This window comes from Gopherus flavomarginatus, chromosome 6 (assembly GCF_025201925.1).
Source record: "Gopherus flavomarginatus isolate rGopFla2 chromosome 6, rGopFla2.mat.asm, whole genome shotgun sequence".
Lineage (NCBI taxonomy): Eukaryota > Metazoa > Chordata > Testudines > Testudinidae > Gopherus > Gopherus flavomarginatus.
The window spans coordinates 131,704,402-131,723,661 of NC_066622.1; the positions used below are offsets into that span (position 1 = coordinate 131,704,402).

The window sequence follows — 19,260 nt, forward strand, 5'->3', positions numbered from 1 at the left end:
CTGGGAACAGCTGAGCCATTACACACATTGAATCTATTTCCCCCATGTTAAGTATCTTGTCAAACTGTCTTAAAAGGGCTATCATAATTATCACTACAAAAGTTTTTTTTTCTCCTGCTGACAACAGTTCATCTTAATGAATTAGCCTCTTAGAGTTGGTTGGGCAACTCTCACCTTTTCATGTTCTCTGTATGCATATATATCTCTCCTCACTATATGTTCCATTCTATGCGTCCGATGAAGTGGGCTGTAGCCCATGAAAGCTTACGCTCAAATAAATTTGTTAGTCTCTAAGGTGCCACAAGTACTCCTGTTATTTTAACAGATCATCTGTCCACTTCAACAAACATCTCTATGCCTTCTTTGTTGCTACTGAACACCTCCCTCTACCACAATGACCCTTTCACCATGCCACTGTAATTCAAAGATGACCTATTAAACACTAAACAAATTGGGTTGTTAAAACTGCATGTTAACAAGAAGTGGCCAGTCGCCACTGTGGCTACCTCACTAGTTTGTTGTTTCCCTTTCACTTTCAAACTTTCTCTTTTCGGCAGGGACTTTGTCTTTTATTTTTGGAAAGCACCTGGCACACAGTGGATTCTACAAGAAAAAAACAAATAATAATTTGAATATAATTTGTATATAGAGACTGCACTCTAAGCTGCATGTCATTATTAATGTCAGTGCTTAGATGCTAAGGTGATTGTTGCTATGTAATTGCTTTATATGCCACAGTGCTGTTTTGAATGCAAATTCTCAAATGCATCTCTCTAAAAGCTTAACAGCATCTGAAAAGGTAAACATTAATTTCTTCTAAATTACAAAAACTTTATTTAGAACTGTAATTTGCAATAATGCATACAACACTGTTACTATTCTATTGTACCATTTTCTTCTGTTCTTCTTGCTGCCCTCATCCCCGGGGGGAGGGGGGAAATGATAGCTCAGTGATTTGAGCATTGGCCTGCTAAACCCAGAGTTGTGAGTTCAATCGTTGAGGGGACCACTTAGGGATCTGGGGCAAAAATCAGTACTTGGTCCTGCTAGTGAAGGCAGGGGGCTGGACTCAATGACTTTTCGGTCCCTTCCAGTTCTAGGAGATAGGTATATCTCCAATTATATATATAAATATACTTTCAGGTTCACAGTATAATATAGTTTTTAGTACACTTTTATTGAGTGCCAATTTCTCTTTTTTGTGATTGTTACATAATTTTTAAACATTTTCCTCTTACTAAGCCTGTCTTTTCTTCCCTACTGTAGGTGATTGTGCAGTGAAATCCTAATACTAGATTTCTATCATTCATTTCTATACAACAATATTGATGTCAACAAAAGATTATTATTTTAATCGCAGAATAAAGCACGGAGATGACTTCGGGATAGCTTGGGAAAAGAAGTGGACATACTATGGCGGTGTGAAGAGAAATCTACTCAGGCACAAATACTGAACAGCTAAACTCCCAAGTTTACTTTGCTAAGCAAACAAAAGCATTTAAAAGAATCTGACATTAACACTGTGGCATGAATTGTTACAAAATGTCCATTAATCAAATGGTTAAGTTTTCCGATACTAGTTTCCAGCACCATTTTTAGGAGTGCTGAAGTCTACTCCCTCTGCTTTATGAAACTGTTGACAGGTTAAGCAAAGAAGTGATGTGTCAGCAGTGCCATTTGTTTTCATGCAGAATTCTCTTGCACCATTTCCAGCAGGCATTTAGATAACCTAACTACTTGATTTTGTACAGAATGGAATCAAAATCTCACTATTTATAAATGGTTTCGATCATTAAAACCCAATAAACATTAAAGACAATCATTTTACTAACGCTATGTTAAGTCCTAGGTATTATATTTTACAGAATAAAAATAAATCCAATATGATTGAAGAAATATTTTATTACCATAAGCACATTTATAGTACATTACCATTTTAAGGCAGCATGGAAGAGCAGACAGCTCTGCGCAAGGAAGATACTTAAGCATGGGAATAACCTCAAGCATGTGAGTAATCTCATTTGTTTCAATAGGATTATTCACATGCTTAAGTACCTTCTTGAATAGGGACCTGATTCACAAGAGCTGGGATCTACTCTGGCTGTGGTGGATTTTCTGCATGACCTTGGGCAATCTATTTAGCCTCTCAATGCCTGGGTTTTCTCATCTGTAAATGGGGATACTACTACTTACCCATCCCTGTAAATGCACTGAGATCCCTGCAACAGAAGTACTGTGATTCAATATTTCACATACAAAATTTGTCAATGATCTACGTAAATATTTACTGAATATTAATGTCCATGTTTCCTTAATTTTTCCCCAAAATGACTTATTGCTATTTTGATGGATTGTCACTGGTTTAATAATAGATATATTCAAATCTGCAGGAGAAAATGGGTTTCTTATGTATCCTCTTTATTATAGATCATGCAACTTCTGTGATTTTTATTTTTATGTAAGTCAAAGCTGAAGAAGTCTCGGAACAATGTCAGGTAGTTCTATCCCCAAACGTACATTTTAGAAAAACTTTTTAAAATAAACCAATAGAAAGATCTTCTCAAACATTTTTAAAAACTCACATTTTAATAAAAAGAGCTGTTTTTCTTTGTTTGGTTTTAAGGATTCTGATGCAGTCTTGGCAACACAAACATTGCAGCACTGTAAAAGTTTCAATTTTTGGTTCTCATGACCTAATTTATTTTTATTGTCCAAACTGAGTGAAATAGCAAAGCAAGCATCAGCAAAAAGGGAAAGCGGGAAAGACAGGCCTACATAAGATCCAGCTCAAGATTTTGAACTTGATCTAGTTTGAGAGGGTTCTTGGACCCAACTCTGAGTTAACTTGTTCTTTCACTAATTTCATTCTGCATCTATAAAATATTTAAAAGATAAGTCTTTTTAAAAAGTACTATTTTTAACCTGACAATGCTGCATTATATAATTGAATATAGCTAAAATTACCTTGATACACAACAGTTATATACTTTAATTCAACTTTTAACAGAACATAATTCATGGTTATCTCTCTTCGCAGTTCTATCTGTAAACAGTCACAGAACAATTTCCCTTCCTTATGGGCAGTGAAATGTATCTAAGATTGCAGCGAGATATAACTATGACAAGCGCAAGAAACAAGTTTTACCATACATTTGGTTTTAATTATGAAGATCATTCTTAGAAGCCAAGAATTCTGTTTTACAAATATATCCTCTCTAGTACCTTCTGGCCTCCTAACATCCTCTTGCAATATCAAGTTTTTCAGGCTCACCCCAAAGTCCACTCTGTAGCAGAAGAGACGGTTTTAATATTCATGTGAATGTGCACAGTTAGCATGCTGAAAAGATTGCATTTATTATAGTAGTTAATCAAACATCCTACAGATTTTCATATGTCCCCTAAAAAGCACCATTTTGAACTGGGAAGGATACAACAGACAATCTATAAAAGTTCTTTTATTTCATTACTTGGATGTATTCCTTCCAGTTTTAGGGAAGCTTCTATTTGATTCCACATCACATCAGAAGTCTTTTTGATTTTATGTGGTCTTGATTATCATTAGCAATGTCATGGCAGAAACAGCTGCTCCTTTGGTTTAATGAAGGGTCAAAAGTTGTGATGGGTAGGCAATCCAAATGACAGACATGAAGCAACTGGTACATTTTACAAATGTTTAAATGAATAACTGATCTTGCACACTGCAATATGCGGCCAATTCTTTTAATAGCCCAAACCTCTGGAACATCTTGGCTTCATAACATAGTAGCAATACTAACCTTTAACAGTTACCAGTTTAGCAACCTCATGCCCCAACTAAAGGTAACACTAATGCTTTTTTAAACACTGCCACCTATTGACAGTTTAGAGATAGAACTCAACTGTTTAAATGTTCCCGAAGGAGGGATTTGGAAAAACAACCAGCAGTGTATTCTACAAGGGTCATTTGTAACTGGAGATCTGTAACAAAGATAAAATTGCAACAAGTCATAGATAATAAATTCTTCAGGAAAGGGATTGTGTCTTCATATGTATTTATACAGCACTCCATACAATGGGTCTCCAGTCCTGAGGGGGACCTCTGAATACTGCTGTATTATATATTTTAAATAAGATGAATAAAATTCAAGAAAAACCATAATCATGTTAATACATAAATATTTTGTAAAAATGGATATTTGCCCTACTGGAACTTAAATCTATTTATGCATTGGAGCGTTTCAAGAATTTAGCGGACGAGGTGGTGAAGAGTTTTCCAGGAGGGCAACGAACAAGCCTCACTGAACCCAAGGAGATTTGGTGATGTGAATATAAATTTAAGCTGGTAAAATGTCACATTCTTTTGCAAAGAGGTATTGGAACATGTTTCTGCAAATATAAATATATTTTTGAGAATCTTGTGAAGCTGAATTACATACAATATACAAAATAATTGTATATTTAAACATTAAATTTGTGACAGAACTAGCCAAAAGCTATGACATTTTAAGGTAAAAATGATTAATTATATGTCCTTAACTCATATGAATAAGAAAAGGAAAGGTGACAACAAGAGTGTTAAGGATGACTCAAGGTTTGTAATTGTAGTATAAAACATTACTTTTGGGCTATTGGATCCAAACCCTGTAGCTTCCCTTAGGGGACAATTTCATGGTGATTGAATGCCACTTCCAGTGCTGGCACCACCACCTATCCCCATACACAAGCCAATGGTTAGTTTGGAGTGGTGCAGGTGAACTTGGACTTGTTAAATTGGAGTGAAGCATTTTATTCTACATATTTTTTAACATTACCAACTACTGTATTTGTAAATACATATTTTAACATAAATACTAATTTAAAACACCAACTGAAAAACCGTAATCATGTTAATACCCATTTTTACAAAATATTTATGTATTTGCCCTAACGGAACTTAAATCTATTTATGCGTTGGAGCGTTTCAAGAATTTAGCAGACGAGGTGGTGAAGAATTTTCCAGGAGGGCAATGAACAACCCTCACTGAACCCAAGGAGATTTGGTGATGTGTTGTAGAACCTTTCTAATCAATATGCTCTCCATTGCTTCTATAGAGATGCAGCTTACTCCTCCAAGCACAAAGTCAGAAAAAACAGGTTTTGGAGGAAGGAACTCAATGGGACTGAATCAATGCCCCACCTGAGTGCAGGATGCAGAGATGCAGTTTTGAGTCCTTTTGTGCTCCTACATGTAGATTCCCTGACAGCAGATTCTTACAAAGCAGATCCAGTGACTTTTGCCCACCCCCACACATCCCTTCAGGGTAGATCATTTGGAACTCTCTGCCTCACAGCATTTATACTAGCCTTCTACTGGGCTGAGGAATGTTCCTTCCAGAGACAGCAGAAAGGAGGAAACAAAAACTTAAAACCCAGTTTTTTTGCATATATACACTTTTTATATTGATCAACGTGCCAAAAGAAAACATAGGCCCTGTACTTAGTGGGGAAGGACAACATCAGGAAAGTAAGGGGCTTAACCTGCATCAAAGGATATTAGGAAAATCTTTCTAATTATAAGGGTAGTTAAGATCTGGTATAGGCTTCCAAGGGAGGTTGTGAAATACCCAGCACTGGAGGTTTTTAAAAAATAGTTGGACAGACACTGGCAAGGGATGGTCTAGGTTTATCCGGTCCTATGTCAGAGCAGGAGGCTGAACTTGATGACTTCTTAAGGTTCCTTCCAGACCTACATTTCTATGATCTTTAGAAGACGCTGTTGAAACTGGGATGCATTTTCAGACACAGAATGGGATTTTGATAGGTAAATTGCAAACTACAGTAGACAAGATTTACAGTGGACATGCTGACATTTAATAACTGCTCAAAAACCACTGACATAACTTCATAGTTCAAAACATCTTGCTTCACTACGTAAACAGAAGCATCCTGTTTAAAAGACAAAGTCACACAAACGACATTAAAATATAAAATTCCTAAGCCTGTGCCAGTTGAATTCAGTGAACAACATTGTGCTACCTTCTCAATAAAAGAGAACAAAAACGTTAGGTAAGTAGGAGTAACAACATTCTGGTGCGCAATGTTTTTCTCTGGACTGAGCAAGTGGTTGGCCTGCTTCCCCTAGGGCAACATGGGTTCTAGCTCACGAAAGCTTATGCCCAAATGAATTTGTTAGTCTCCAAGGTGCCACAAGGACTCCTTGTTGCTTTTGCTGATACATACTAACACAGCTACCACTCTGAAACCTGCCACTCAGAGGGTTTGGTAGTTGCTCAAAGTATTCACAAGTGCTCTTGTGTATGGCTGCACTGCTAGAAAGGAAAGAGCCATCTTTCACAGTAGACTCCTAGTACTACTGAGCCTTCTATTGCAGATTAAATTTGTCTTCCTTAGTGGAATCCCTGAGGGTTGATGGTAGAGCACAAACTACCTCTTCTGTGGTCGATTCACACCGCCTAAGGTTTCCTCAAATCATTTAAAAGCAAAAAACAAAAAACCCTTTAACTAGTAAGTTCAGAAGCAACACAGGATGCCTTAAGAAGGCACCACCTTTTCTTGTTCTGGATCAAGTTCTACTTACATAAATGTACATATGAATCCCAAAGTTTTTAACTACTGTTGCATTGTACTAGATGGCTTGACCTGGTTTCTTCCCCTGGGCAACACCTTCCATTGAAGTGATTACAAATGTAAATACTACTAAGAGTTGAACGAGGTTCTGGAATCTCATAAGCCTCAATAATAGAAGATCATTTAATCTAGATCTTAAGGAAGGCAATTTAAAGTCAAATCACCAGTTTAGAGGCAGCCAGTGTAGTGAATGGAGAATACAGAATGATCAGAAGCCCAAACCAATGAGCACACGTATCTCTGAATTCTGAACAACTGCTAAAGGCTTACTGTTAGAATCCTTGCTAGAACACAAACAATGAGTGAGACAATCTATCAGCTATAAGAAGGGAAAGTAATAATGTCCTTCCCATGCATTTTAAACACTACAGGTGAAAGTTACTATTGCTTTCCAGAGAGATTCATGAATTACCTCGTTTTCTCTTGTAATTCTCCCTCATGTCTGGGCAAAACAAAAGATGCTCTGAAAAGAGCCACACAAATAGCATGCCACATAAGCTACATGTCTGACATGCTAAGTAAAATACTGTGGACATTGCAGGGATTTCAAATGTTTTTCAGGATGCAAAACTAGCTTGACTTCACAAACCTTTTTCCTGTGATTTAAACTGTCTTCTCTCTCACCTGAACTTACTCAATTTAAAGGAAAAAAACAAACAGAAGCATGTCTACACAGCTGAAGGGAAGCCTGTACCATGTGTTAGGGATATAATTATCCTCCTAAAAGCCAGGGTGGCACAAATGGGTACATGCAGTGTACTAACTTTTATATTCCACTAGGGGGCCCAGACTGGGGGAGAGAAAGGATCTTTCACAGTCTCTCCACAAGGAAACGCAAATCAAGCACATTAAAAGAGGTTTGTGGTGGGGAACAGAGGAGATTGGATAGGGCAGTAGTAAGCAACCTTTCAGAAGTGGCGTGCCAAGTCTTCATTTATTCACTCTAATTTAAGGTTTCGCGTGCCGGAAATACATTTTAATGTTTTAGAACATCTCTTTCCATAAGCCTATAATATATAACGAAACTATTGTTGTATGTAAAATAAATAAGGTTTTAAAAATGTTTAAGAAGCTTAATTTAAAATTAAATTAAAATGCAGAGCCCTCCGGACCAGTGGCCAGGACCCTGGCAGTGTGAGTGCCACTGAAAATCACCTCGCGTGCTGCATTTGGCACACGGGCCATAGGTTGCCTACCCCTGGGATAGTGGGTGGGGTCCCGGGGGCCTGTCAGGGGCATGGGTGTGAATAGGAGTCAGGGCAGTGAGGGGACAGGGAGGGATTGGATAGGGGGTGGGGTTCCGGGGGGTGGTTAGGGGCAGAGGTCCCGGGAGGGGGCGGTCAGGAGACAAGGAGCAGGGTGGGGGCTGGATGGTTGGAGGAGTTCTGAGGGGGGGCAGTCACAGGGCGGAAAGTGGGAGGGGTCAGACAGGGGGCAGGGCCAGGCTGTTTGGGGGACAGCCTTCCCTACCTGGCCCTCCATACAGTTTTGAACCCCAATATGGCCCTCAGGCCAAAAAGTTTGCCCACCCCTAAGCTACAGCATAAAGGAGGAAAACATTGCTCTGTCATCAAAGCTCAAGGGCACATACCACTGTCTGCTTTAGAGAAGAAAGCATGCTTGATCTTTTCTCTGTTACTCTATTATTCGATTCATGCATCTGTTTTTTGTACTTCTGGAAAAATCTAACATTGCTTTTATTTTTGCAATTCTGATGAAGAAATTTAATGAGTAAAGCAATGGAATTTCTCTTCAGAGTTCAGCCCAAGTTTCCAAAACTGATCCATCCAAAAATACTACTTTCCACAATATTTTTCTGCTAAATATTGTAGGAAGAGGGGAGGAAAAGAAACAAAACTCTGCCTCCAAGATAAGTAGTTTGTTATTGAGCCCCTGTGCAATACATTAGATTTTAACATATGATCCAACAAGCCATGCACAGTTCTCTCTGATGCTTGTAATTTGGACTGAAGTAAATGGTAGATGTGCACACATCTTAAGGCAGAATTTAGTCCATAATAATTTATGGGAGAACTAAATGTCTATCTCTCTCAAAAAAACAAAAGAAACCACAAACAAAAAACCCCCTCCATTTCTTAATTCTTTTCAAGGAATCATTACAAATGTTTTTCTTTAATTCCTGAATCTCTAATATTCATTTTCAACAATCTGTACCACAGGGTACTTGTAAATGCTGGATACTTTTTGTTTAAAATAAGGACCATTTGTGAAATCATTTTTTTATAGACTGATCCTAAACAAGAAAAATATTTTTCAGTGGAAATAAAGTAGTACATGTTTTTACAAGGCTCTTCAAGAAACTGCAATAAAGTCTGACATACGACAAAGGATGCTGGGCTAAATTTTCAAACATGGACAGCTGCCAAATGCGTCTCAGATACCAAACTATCTCGTTAAAATGGCTAAGAGGTTGTATCATTGTTATGATAAAGATTATCTAATAGATTTTGTGCTTGTGCAGGGAAAGTTTCATAAATTTAATGCAAGAAGGTGTTTTATAGGAACATACGAAGGAATTAAAATCTGTACAACAAATTTAAGGCTGGTAGGGACAATCTTAGCGAATGAAAAGCAGTTGTACAACTGATATTTGTAGTAAACAACATAGCTGCTCAATTTTCTAAGGATCTAAGACTGAAGGATGACAAGCACCCAAAACTCCCAACAATTGCCATTGGGTGTTGATCTAGAAGAGTTAATCCTACTTGGACTGACTGTAGTGTTGAACAAAATAGGGAGTATACAAGTGGGAGTGTAACAGGCAATTACTAGAAATGGTTACTTACCTGTAACTGGAGGTTCTTCAAGATGTGTGGTTCCTATCTGTATTCTACATATGGGTACACATGCACTCCATGCACCCGAGTGAGATTTGTAGCAAGTAGTATCTGTTGGTCCGCACATCTGCATTTGCTTCTTTTATGCTCCAAACCAAGGAAATAAAGGGTGGCATGGACTAATGCCTCTCCAGTTCCTTCTTTTACAGCAAATCAGATAGGATCCAAAGCAGAGGGGAAGAAGGGTGGATAGCAAGACACAGATAGGGACCACACATTTGAAAAACCTTCAATTGCAGGTAGTTAACCTCCATTTCTTGTTTGAGTGGTGGCCCCTATGTGTAATTCCCCATGTTGGTGATTGGTAAGTAGTATTCAAATAGGAGGAGGGTGCGAGAATGTAGTTGGCGTGAATGTCTAACACTGCTGTTCCCACAGCTGCATGTGCCAAGGAAGCCTGGTCCAGAGAGTAATTCTTCATAAAGATGTGGATGGAACTCCAGGTAGCCACCTTACCAGTCCATCAGTATTGGAACATCTCAAACAGCTACTGGTGAAGTTGCTTGTGATCTCGTAGAGTGGGCCCTCATACTGTCCAGGGGATGAATATGTTCGGATCATAGAACAGAATCATAGGACTGGAAACGACCTCAAGAGGTCCTCTAGTTCAGTCCCCTGCACTCATGGCAGGACTAAGTGTTATCTAGACCACTCCAATAGGTGTTTGTCTAACCTTCTCTTAAAAACCTCCAGCACTCAGTGGTCCGAGGTGACCTGCAACCATGCCAAACGGTAGGGATGAAGACAGTTGAGAAAAGAACAGGGTGGATCCTGGGAGATGACTGGGGTATTGCTCTGGACCGCACCCTCAAAATGAGTGCTTCTGGCCCCAGGGTGCATTGCTAGGCCAGGCTGCAAAGTTGAGCAGGAGGAGGAAGGGCAGCAGCAGCTGAAACTAACTTCCCTGTCCCTTCTCCTTGCAGACCCTGGACGAGACTGCCAAGGCCTAGGCGGCAGCCAGAACTGCTTTCTTGCAGACTTGTGGCGTATACATGCCCAACATGCAAAGGGTGGCCCTAATGTCTTAACCCATGCAGCCTTGCATCCATCTGCTCTGAAAAAAGACTGATCCCATTGAATGGGAGGTCTTGGATTGAGATTTGCATATCTTGGGAGAAGCTGGTGGCCTGAAGTCAGGAGCTGCACCTCATAATCATTGCCAACGCAACCACCCTAGCCACTGAGTCAGCTGTGTCCCATGTCATTTCAAGGGAACACTGAGCCTCCGTGATGCCCTCTTCCACGGGCGTGCTGAATTCCTGGGGCAAACCCTGTGGGAGGGACTCGAACTTACGGAGGGAGTATCCTAAGTCGAAATTTATCTCCCTAGGAGATAAACAGAAACAGGTCCAATCTTTTGGCCTCTATTTTTGGGAGTTGAGCTGGTATGCCCTTGTTTATCTTTTTCACTGGCTGCAGAGACCACAGTGAGCCCCAGAGGAGGGTGGGTGTAAAGGTACTCAAACCCTTTGGTTGGGACAAAGTATTTCTTTTCAGCCCTTTTAAAGGTGGGAGAGACGGATGGATGAAGGAGTTTGCCAGAGGGCCATCGCAATTTTGAGGATACTGTCATGCACTGGTAGTGTGACACAGGGCCGGGTAGAGGCTGACAGGACAGTAAACAAGGTATCCGCCTGCTCAGTCATTTCCTCCAATGATGTTTAAACTGAAATGTCTAGGAAACTCCATTTGGACTGGCAAGTTGTGTGCATATTATTTCCATTAAAGAAATAAATGTACCTAACATCGCTTCTATTGTCCAGGAGAGGGCTAGGTGGTATAGGACTAAGTCCCGTCCCCCTCCGAAATGTAAGACTGGGAGTGTGTTGTGGGTCCAACCAAGGCTGGTAAGAGCCAGAGCATAACTCAAATGTAGCTGGAAGGCTGCAGTTACACACAGGATATGGCTTGCATGCTGGAAGGATGTTTGTGAACAGCACAGGCGGGAGCTCCTTCAGCAAGGCATTGTGAAGAATCCCAGGTTTCAGGGCAGAGGTGACACAGCTGCTCTTTAGTCTGGATTGTACGCTGTGTCACAAATGGCCAATGTTACTGTTGTGGGTCCCGTGCTTTTCGTTAGTGTGGTGGGTTGGAGTGCCACCCCTTGCCCCAGGTGTGGGAGGGAGAGAAGTAGGGAAGGGCCCCGGGTCCACTCACTACTTTAGGTCCAGCCCCTTCAGCATTGCGGACTGCTTACCCTCTTTCTGCTTGGGGAAGGTTTCCCATCCCCTGGTACTCCAGCTGACAACAGTACTCCTCCAACTCTAGTCAACTCTCCTTCCCCTCCCCATCTGACTCAAACAGGGGGTTTTATTAGGTCTCAGGAGGGGCCTTAATTGGCTCCAGGTGCTATAATTACCCTGTAGTAATCTCTCCTTAGTCCACAAGGAATAAAGTTCTGATCATCCTAGGGCTTATATACCTCTCATCTATCACTCTCCTGCTGCCCTCTGGCCCTGCTGTATCACACCTGGTATGTTACAGAGGAACAGCAAATGCTGTACTTGGTGGCAATATGAACCTCCCCAAGGCAATAAAGGCAGCACTGGTGTTTGTTCCTGACAGAGAAAGAACAGGGGCACAAGACAGTTCTTAAACCCCAGGAATCTTGGCATAGTCCTCCTTCATGGGGAGAGACTTCCTGAGACAAGAAGACTAAGCTATGTTAACTATAACACTAAAACAAAGTCTACGCTTACTAAAAAACTACTTACAATACGTATTTACAAGTATAGAAGTAGAAGACGATCATAGTGGATGCAGCAAATTCCAGCTCAGGCCATGCGCTGGTAAGAAGGAACCAGAGAGGTATTGGTCCATGCCACCCTTAATGCTCTTGTTTTGAAGCATGAGGAGAGCAACAGCTTAATGCATGGGCCAACAGACACTACTTGCTATAAATCTCCAGTCTCAGGTGCATGGAGCACATACATATCCATGTGTGGAATGTATATAGGGACCAGTCTTCAAACAAGATCAGATACCTACTGAACTACAAATATTTCTAAGGTTTCTGGCCATATCTTACTAAATTACAGCTTCTAAACATGAAGGTAACCAGTTCAAAGCTTGAGATTCTATGATACTTTATGTATTATACCCAAGAGAGGTCTTAAGCAAGAAACTGAAAGATAGTCCCTATTTTGCAATAATGACAATAAATCCATCATCCATGCATTCAAAAAGCATGTTAGTGCCCCTTCTCTAAAGAAAATCATTAAAAAGTCTTAAGATTATGCAGAATTAGAATAGCACAACAGAAAATTACTGTGAAAGATGTACAGAAAAATTAGGCGGTCTCCCACAATAGTAAGACCTTTACTTCTGTCTATTAACATCAGTTTACAAAGTTTCCATGGGAATCTGCTGCTAACGTATGAATGTACTTGTTACATTATATTTTGAACAGAAATTCTTTTGTGAAAAAGGCCCACAACCAGTGCCAACCACCTAATAAAATTAGAATGACCTCCACTATGCCCAGCAGAGCAGAGGCATGACACACTGTATCTCATGGTTTAGCTACAGCTATAGATTTGTTTTATATGCCCATATTGAATTGAAGATGATGTACACAGTGACTTTTAAATACTTTTTCCTGCATCAAGAGCCTGATTCTGCTCCCCATGAATACAATTGGGAAAGTCCCAGCATTTCAGAACTGATCTCAGCCTGATCCAGTGCCCATAGAAGTCAGTGAAACACCTCCCACTTACTTCAATGGACTTTGGATTAGGGCTAAGTGAGCAATTTAGTATTAGTGTGTGGATAGTAACCCAAATTACATCTAGCAATCCCACAATATTAAATATTGGCAAAAAAAGATCAACAAATTTTTTTATGATGTGTATGCCAAACAAACACAACGTAAAACAGAAAACTAGTCTCCTTACCTTAATTTTTATTTCTCATAATGGAAGGCATCCACTGGTCTGGATATTACTCATGGATTAGATCTGTTCATTCCACCACAATGCAGGCAGAAAAATTCTACCCTGGAAGGAGATGTGGTATGAAATTTCAGGAGGATTGTTTTTGTTGTTGTTGTTAGTTAAGGGTAAGTGTCTATGTGCAAACTGAGATTATAATGTGAAACAAACTTCAACTTTAAATGTCTTTAAAGAGCAGTTCTACTCTGAAGAAAGCATCTATATAAAAATGACATCTTTCTATTCAAGAGATCCACTTCACATGGGTATAATGTGGAGTCCCTGTCTCTTTATTGTATTGACTAAAACAGGGGTTGGCAACCTTTCAGAAGTGGTGTGCCAAGTCTTCAGTTATTCACTCTAATTTAAGGTTTCGCATGCCAGTTACACATTTTAACATTTTTAGAAGGTCTCTTTCTATAAGTCTGTAATATATAACTAAACTATTGTTGTATTTAAAGTAAGTAAGGTTTTTAAAATGTTTAAAAGAGGCTTCATTTAAAATTAAATTAAAATGCAGAGCCCCCTGGACCAGTGGCCAGGACCCGGGCAGTGTGAGTGCTACTGAAAATCAGACTGCGTGCCGCCTTTGGCATGTGTGCCATAGGTTGCCTATCCCTGAACTAAAATGTGCTTTCACTACATTTTACCTCTTGTGAGGCTGCATAGGCAGAGCAAGCTGAACTCTTTTCCTTTTGGTGCATCATCAGCATTGTTTACTAAATTCCACTCATTTGTGTCTGTGCAACATCATTAAAGATTATGTGACTTCTTCAGGGCAAAAAGTGTAAGAGTAATTAGCCTTGTAGATCTTCATTGCTGGTAATGGTGCATGAGATGGAAAGAATTCAGCTTGACTTTCTGATCCCAGGTGAAATTTGAGGGGCTAGTAATTAGAAGAGATTCTGATTTCTGTATCAAATGTGCTCAATTACATATCAATACCAAAAATGAAATCTCATTATACCATTTATGTAGTCAGTCATTCTTCAAAATATAATGAGAATTCCATAAAATAGTTAGTGTGTTTTATTTCCAAAAATGATGAATTTAGATTGTCAAAAAGGAAAAAAAAGCAACTTTTCTTTGCCAATACTCTTGAATTACTAAGTTTATTTTTAGCATTTTTACTACAGGAAACTACGACAGGAAGCTCTCAAAGTTCAACACAAAACTAAGTTTTTGCTTAATATTTGAAAAACAATTGTTAAGGCTGTTACACACTATTGCTACTGGATTACTGAATTAATTCTGAAGACTAGCCAATGCTTTCTTTCAGGATAATACTCAGAAAGAAGTACATATTGGGTTAGTTATGACACTTCTTATTCTAATACTTTAATAGCCTATTGTTCACTCTTGGTTGCCTCAGCAAGATAAAACATTGAAAAAAGAGGATTTCCTGACAGGAAGTGAATTCCCACTATGTGTCACAGGACTCCAGCAAAGATATCTGCTTCACAGAAGGAGTGGCAGCTCTCTTCTGTGATTGCAGAATGACAAAGAAATCATGTTTTGTTTAATAAACAAAATATGTAGTCTGTGGATACTGCAGCTCAAGATGCAGAATACAATGCAATTTGCATGACTTACCATTCAACTACAGTTACGCTACCAATCCTGAAAGAAGATAATATTAGGGCTGTTGATTAATCGCAGTTAACTCATGCAATTAACACAAAAAATTGTAATTAAAATTAATTGTAATTATTGCAGTTGCAATCGCACTGTTAAACAATACCAACTGAAATTTGTTAAATATTTTTGGATGTTTTCCTATATTTTCAAATATACCTCTACCTCAAAATAACGCTGTCCTTGGGAGCCAAAAAATCTTACCACGTTATAGGTGAAACCGCGTTATACTGAAGTTGCTTTGATCCACCGGAGTGTGCAGCCCTGCCTCCCCGGAGCACTGCTTTACCGCATTATATCCGAATTTGCATTATATTGGGGTAGAGGTGTATATTAATTTCAATTACAAAGTGAACAGGGCTCACTTTATATTTTTATTACAAATACTCACACTGTAAAAATGATAATAGTATTTCAATTCACCTCATACAAGTACTGTAATGTGATCTCTTTATTGTGAAAGTGCAACTTACAAATGTAGATTTTCTTTTGTTACATAACTGCACTCAAAACAAAGTAAAACTTTAGAGCCTACAAGTTCACTCAGTCCTACTTCTTGTTCAATCACTAAGACAATCAAGAAGAACAGGAGTTCTTGTGGCACCTTAGAGACTAACAAATTTATTTGAGCATAAGCTTTCATGGGCTACAGCCCACTTCATCGGATGAATACAGTGGAAAATACAGTAGAGTAATATATATACACAGATACAGAGAACATGAAACAATGAGTGTTACCATACACACTCTAATGAGAGTGATTAGTTAAGGTGAGCTGCTTACAGACAGCCCCCCACCCTGAAGCAAATACTCACCAGCAACCACAGACCACACAACAAAAACACTAACCTAGGAATCTATCCTTGCAACAAAGCCTGTTGCCAACTCTGCTCACGTATCTATTCAGGGGACACCATCACAGGACCTAATCACATCAGTCACACTATCACCTGCACATCTACCAATGTGATATATGCCATCATGTGCCAGCAATGTCCCTCTGCCATGTACACTGGCCAAACTGGACAGAATAAATGGACACAAATCAGACATCAAGAATTGTAACATCCAAAAACCAGTCGAAGAACACTTCAATCTCCCTGGTCACTCGATTACAGATCTAAAAGTCGCAATATTACAACAAAAAAACCTTCAAAAACAGACTCCAAAGAGAGACTGCTGAATTGGAATTAATTTGCAAAATTGACACCATTAAATTAGGCTTGAATAAAGACTGGGAGTGGATGGATCAAACTATTTCCCCATGTTTATTCCCCTCCCCACACACACACACTATTCCTCACAACTTCTTGTCAACTGCTGCAAATGGACCATTTTGATTACCACTACAAAACTTTTCTTCTCTCCTGCTGGTAATAGCTCACTGCAACTGATCACTCTTGTTAGTGTGTGTACGGTAACACCCATTGTTTAATGTTCTCTCCGTGTGTGTGTCTGTCTGTCTGTCTATCTTCCTACTGTATTTTCCACAGCACGCATCCAATGAAGTGGGCTGTAGCCCACGAAAGCTTATGCTCAAATTAATTCTCTAAGTGCCACAAGTACTACTGTTCTTTTTGCGGATACAGACTAACACGGCTGCTACTCTGAAATAAGACAATCACTTTTTTTTTTTTAAACACATTTTACAGAATATAATGCTGCCAGCTTCTTATTTACAATGTCACCTGAAAGTGAAAACAGGCATTCACATGCGACTTTTGTAGCAAGCATTACAAGGTATTTACGTGTCAGATTGCATATGAATGTTCAGCATCTTTCATGCTCCAGCCACCATTTCAGAGGACATGCTTCCATGCTGATGACACTTGTTAAAAAAAGTGTGTTAATTAAATTCTGACTGAACTTCTTGAGGAAGACTTGTATGTCTCCTGCTCTGTGTTTTACCCACATTCTGCCATATATTTCATATTATAGCAGTCTCAGATGACCGGGCACATGTTGTTCATTTTAAGAACACTTTCATTGCAAATTTGACAAAATGCAAAGAAGAGACCAATGTGACATTTCTAAAGATAGCTACAGCACTTGACCCATGGTTTAAGAACCTGAAGTGCCTTCCAAAGTCGGAGAGGGACAAGGTATGGAGTATGCCTTTGGAAGTTTAGCAACACTTCGATGCAGAAACTACAGAACCCAAACCACCGCAATAATAAATAATAATAATGATGATGATGATGAATATCAACCTTCTTCTGGCGGCAACGTGACTCAGATGATGAAAGTGAACATGTGTCAGCCTGCACTGCTTTGGATCGTTATCGAGCAGAACTCGTCATCACACATTCAGGTGACACTGTAAATAAGAAGCAGGCAGCAGTATATCACCTGCAAATGTAAACAAACTTGTCTGTCTGAGTGACTGGCTGAACAAGGAGTAGGAATGAGTGAATTTGTAGGCTCTAAAGTTTACATTGTTTTGAGTGCAGTTATTTTTTGTACATGATTCTACTTTGTAAGTTGAACTTTCACGATAAGGAGATTGCATTACAGTACCTGTATGAGGTGAACTGAAAAATACTATTTCTTTTGTTTTTTTCAGCACCAATATTTGTAATCAGAAATATAAAGTGAGCACTGTACTTTGTTCTGTGTTGAAACTGAAATCAATAGATTTGAAAATGTAGAAAACATCCAAAAATACTTAAATAAATGCTATTCTATTATTGTTTAACAGTGCGATTAATCGCGATAATTTTTTTAATCGCTTGACAGCCCTAATTAACATATCAAAATGCATCCCCAATTATAGTTATCCTCTGTATATTATTACATCTCAGGATTAAGCTCAGACCTTACTATTTCTAGAATTTAGTTACAATCAATCATTCTCAGCCTAAAATTATTTCTATACAATTGTCTGGTATCCTTTCTAGGAAGTTAAAATATTAGATGGCATCGAAGTTACAGTGAAATTATTGGTACTAAAGAGCATTTATTCATTCATGGTGTGCCTTTTTAGTAGGTAACATTGCTTCTGTAATAAATTATAAGTAACATATGCTGTAGATAAGTGCTCAGACATGATGCAGGGCATGGAATACCTAAACAGACAAATTAATCCAACAGTATAGTAACTATGATAAGATTAAAAAAGTTGCTTGTTACAAATTTTCATTATACACTCTCTTCCAATTAACAAGTACTTTAAAGATAATTAACATCCTGCTAACAAGACACCTGACTCTCTGCCATAATATAGTAATAATGAAAACGTGCTCTGTCTCCATCAAATTTACCAGAAACATTTTTAAGGGTTTGTCCTTCCATTAGTATGCACACATGACTCATTAGTTTTAATGAGAATGAGGAAAATACAATTAATGGCAGAACAAACTCCCGGAGATTGCATAACTAAACTGCACCATGCCTGAGATGTAGCATGGACTTCTAAAGAAAGCAAATTTTTTGCAAGATAATACTCTTGCTGGAATTCTTCATCACTGCGCAGTACAGAATTTGCACAGAATTAGTGTTCCCTGCAGATTTCTTCTCTCCCCCCACTTCCTGAATTTATTATTTTCACCAAAATTCTTCCTTTTTCTGTTTTTTCCACCCAGGGTTGACAGCGGGAGCCCCAACTGCACATGATTATATTGTGTTTTTTGACAAAACAAAATATGCAGCATTTTAAAATATCGTGAGTAGAATCTGTAATCTTTTGGCAGAGAATTTCCCCAGGAGTGAAGGAAACTATAACAGAGAAAATTCTTTCACAGAAGATTCCAAATCAGTGTCCTCTACCTACACTGCAGTTTAGAACCTCAGACCTTTGGGTAGCGAAGACACTCCTATGCAGCTTTTGTTTGGTGACGAAATTATGGCTAATCAAACCAAATGGTGAAACTCTGGGCTTTCAGGCAAACCTACAAGTTACAATTATAAATGCACATAGTGTATATTTTAAAGAATTGATTCACCCCACAGCAAACATCATGACATGTAAATTCCTACTTCTGTAACCATGTAAATATATTGGCAGGATGGTAGGGTAAAGTTCACCTCTCAGGCTGCTTCCTCAGCACCAATCAGCAAAGTCTAGCTATGTCAATTTATGTCACTTTCGGTGCTCAATGAGGCAAGGAAATGGATTAGAGTGCTAGACTGTGGAAACAATGCTAAACAACTATGCCAAAACTGAGTATCAAACTCCAGGCTCAGCTTTATATGACTGACTTCATAAAAGTTAATGGAATAAATGAAGTTTAAAA

General features: G+C 38.9%; 2 protein-coding genes across 21 annotated transcripts in view; one reads left to right on the forward strand and one right to left on the reverse strand.

Annotated features, from left to right (window-relative positions):
• ADD3 (adducin 3) overlaps positions 1-19,260 on the reverse strand; it is a 186,138-nt gene that overhangs the window by 60,005 nt on the left and 106,873 nt on the right. For 13 of the 20 annotated variants that reach the window (XM_050958022.1, XM_050958029.1, XM_050958028.1 and 10 more), the window contains one exon: positions 13,358-13,459. The exons of 6 other annotated variants lie outside the window; for them this stretch is intronic. The gene's annotated coding sequence lies outside the window, so the exon portion shown is untranslated. Of the gene's footprint in view, positions 1-3,222; positions 3,285-13,357; positions 13,460-19,260 lie in introns of all 20 variants that reach the window. One more of the 20 variants, XM_050958035.1, reaches the window with a different exon arrangement.
• LOC127053442 (zinc finger and SCAN domain-containing protein 29-like) overlaps positions 1-19,260 on the forward strand; it is an 881,068-nt gene that overhangs the window by 4,199 nt on the left and 857,609 nt on the right. The window lies entirely within an intron of this gene.